This window comes from Dasypus novemcinctus, chromosome 20, assembly GCF_030445035.2.
Source record: "Dasypus novemcinctus isolate mDasNov1 chromosome 20, mDasNov1.1.hap2, whole genome shotgun sequence".
Lineage (NCBI taxonomy): Eukaryota > Metazoa > Chordata > Mammalia > Cingulata > Dasypodidae > Dasypus > Dasypus novemcinctus.
In genome coordinates this window covers 5,023,436-5,026,949 of record NC_080692.1, presented here as the reverse complement: position 1 = coordinate 5,026,949, position 3,514 = coordinate 5,023,436, and the positions used below count along the sequence as shown (strand labels likewise).

At 41.4% G+C, this 3,514-nt stretch overlaps 1 pseudogene; it reads right to left on the bottom strand.

Moving 5' to 3' along the window:
- Positions 1 to 1,847: 1,847 nt before the first annotated feature.
- LOC139437071 (translationally-controlled tumor protein pseudogene) lies at positions 1,848 to 2,243 on the bottom strand (annotated as a pseudogene).
- Between the last annotated feature and the right edge of the window lie 1,271 nt (positions 2,244 to 3,514).

Sequence of the window (3,514 nt, the reverse complement as noted above, 5' to 3'; positions counted from 1 at the left end):
CCTGACTTTGTGTCAGAGAACATTTCCTTCTGCCATCTTGGTCTCACTTTGCTTCACCCCGAACCTCATGACACTCAGAAAGTTCTCCCCTGCCGCCATGGTTAATTTCACGTGTCAGCTTGGCTAGGGCATTGTGTCTGGTTGTCTGGTGAAGCCAGCCCCAGCCTGATCGTTCCTGAGGGTATTTTGTAGATGGAGTTGCATCCAGTCAGTTAATCACATCTATGACCGATTGCCTGTAAAATCAACACCGGACAGTGCCCTCATCAGTGAAGACATATTCCCACCCAATCAGGTGGAGGCCGTAAAGCCAGAGCTGAGGATTTCAGAAGTCAGAAAGAAGAATTCCTACTTCTAGTTCAGCCAGCTGGCTTATCCTGGAGAAGTCAATGTCACTTTCATTGAGTTTCCAACTGGTGACTTGCCTAATGAAATTCAGATTTGCCAATCCCCGTGACTGCATAAATCAATCCTAAAATCTATTTCTCTCTCTTTGCCTTCCTCTGTCCCTCCCTCCCTCCTTCTCTCTCTCCCAAGAACCTGGCACATGAATGTTTTTTATTTAGGATTATTTAAAAATCATTACAGTAGTATCTTCTTAGATATGTCTCATGTAAATAGCATGTAGGTGGATTGTTTTTTACAGTCTGACAATCTTTGTCATATCACTAGAACATTTAGTAATTTATATGTACTACAATCCTTGATATTCAGGGTTTAAATCTACCATCTTATATGGTGCTTGTTGTAAGCACAATATATTATATATTATCTGTCTCTATTTTTCTAATGGCATGCCTTAGAAATTAAAATATGCATATTTGTCAAAGTCTAAATTTAATAAAATCTCATAGATAATACAAGGATCTTCCTTTACCCATTCCTGGCAGATATTATTTTTGTCTGGTATTTTAATTCTATACATACCTTAAATCCTACTAGACATTGCAATTACTACTTTATGCTATTAATTCTTGTTTATATTTGCTTACCTATTTACTACTTTGTTTTTCATTCCTTCTTGAATCTCAGATCTTCCATATGGAATAATTTTCTTTCTGCCCAAAGTATATCCTTCAGAATTTCATTCAGAGAGTGTCTCCTGATGAGACACTTATCTGAAAAATGGCTCTATTTTGCCCTATTTCTTAAAATCTAATTTCACTAGGTATAGGAAGACGTACAGTCTGGGTTTTCATTTAGCCCTTGAAGATATCATTTTATCCTCCTCTGGCTTCCCACATGCTGCTCATTCTAGCTGTTGTTTCTTTGAAGATAATATTCCACCTCCTCACCTCCATGTGGCTTTCAGTATTTTCCCTTTGTCTTTGGTTTGGTCTATTTGTTTTGCAGTTTCCGTATACCGTATGTATATGTAAATTTCTTTTTAAATCTCTTCTGCTTGGGATTTGCTGGGCTTCTTTCATCTTTGTATTGCTGTCTTACATCAGTTCCAGCAACACCTAAACCATTATCTCTTTAATACTGCCTCTACCCCATCTTCCTTTTTCTCTTCTTTTGGGACTCCAACCAAATGGATGCTTCTAGTGATTTTTTCCTTCTTTTCTTTCTTTCTTTCTCTGAGTTTAAATGCACTTTTTATTTTTAGATAACCTACCTGGCATCTTTTTCTTAAAAACAATGCCTCCACTCCAAATAAATCAAGATCAAAATTAGTGAGTTTGAGATGGCATCAGTCCATCTGTCTAAGTCCTGGTGTAGTGCGGGGGAAAGCAGCAGCCAGCTACGAGGATGGGTTACAGACACAAAGGAATTGCCAAATTTGTTAACATTTCTCCATTTCTAAACCACCATCAGAGAAAATCAAATCTGGACCTCCAGCATCCTCACGGTAGTCCAGGAGAACCACCATACCATCTGGATTCAATTTTCAGCAAAGAACTGATAGTTCTGAAATCAGCAAGGATGTGCTTGATTTGTCCTGCAGCCATAAGAGTTCGCTCTTTGTGGTCTCTGTTTTTCAAGTTTGCCTGCATTGAGTTCATGTCATCTTTGATGTCCCTATTGTGGGCTTCTTTTGGGAAGCTGGTTTCCTGAAAGTGAGGGTTCAGGACATTATTAACACCAGTGAAGACTGTGCTTTGGGAACCTTCGCCCGCGGACCCTTCAGTGGAGGGAGGCATTGCCACCAATGTGCCCTCTGAACAGCTGCCCGACTTCTGCTCCACTTCCAGGCACAGTCTGCCTGTCACCCACCGGACCTTGTAAGTGTGGGAGAACATCCCTTGCCTGCTGATGATTCCTGGTAGCTAATAGAGATGGAGGGAGGTGGCAGCGGCGGGCAGCACCCGGGGCACCAACTGGCCGGAGCCGCGCTGGGAGAGGGGCAGCGGGAGGAAATGCTGATTTTTCCTTGAGGATGGGATTATATTATTTTTTTTTTACCCAAGAATTCCTCCTGTGTTGAGAAATGACCCAGGGTATCATAGGCCTTCAGGAAATGTTTAAAATGAATACATTTCAAAACTGGATAAATGTTTATCCTCCCAAGTATAACTCATCACAAGATACCTGCTCCAAGTCAAAAAGTAATGCTGAATTACCATAAGACCCGGCCATTCCATTCCTAGGTATATACCCAAAGAAAGGGAAGACAGGGACGCCACAGATGCATGTCCACCAATGTTCAATTAGCATTATTCATAACAGCCGAAGGGTGGAAATGAACCAAATGTCCATCAACCGAAGAAGGTATAAAGTTGATCAGCATGAAGTATTATTCAACCATAAGATGGAAGAAAATTCTAAGTCAGGGGTTCTTAACAAGGGGTCTGTGAGCTTGAATTGAAATTTTAAAAACCCACCTTCTTCTTGTGGGGACATGCTGGTGTGGGTGTGGTATATTTATTAAATAACACAGTGTGGACTTAGTAAGGGGTCCGTGGAACAAAGTTAAGAACCCCTGTTCAAAGACATGCTGCCACTTGAAGAATCTTGAAAACACGCTGGGTGAAGTGAGCAAAACACATTAAGGCCAAATATTGTAGGGGTCCCTTACATGAGATATTTAAAAGTCGCAAGTTCAGAAACTGAAGGTAGATGAGAGGTGACCAGGGAACGAGGGAAGGGGGTAAGGGAGAGTTTTGGCTTAGCAGGTTTAGGGTGTCCATAAATAAAATTTTTTAAAAAACCACACCATGTCAAATTCTAAGGAGGATTTTTACCTATTTCAGTTAGAAAAAGCTGGGAGAATTTAGCCTGATTTCAGTGAAACTTCTTAGCTCTCTCTAACAGCCTTCAGTTGGAAGTACCGAAAATGGCTGCGTTATTTTCCTTTGAAGCTGTCTTTTTCTGCATTTTACTTTATTACAAAGGAAAGAACTGCTTCTGAAAGTCAGTGAATCCTGGTGAGGGATCTGCGTGCTTCCCCTGGAGGGTTTGTAGTGGCACTGGGCCACTGTGATGGAGCAAGGGCTCTAGAGGCAAGCTGACCACACCTCCCACCACCGTTCCAGAGCTTCCCTCCTCTATATAAGCAGTTACCTCCAGCATG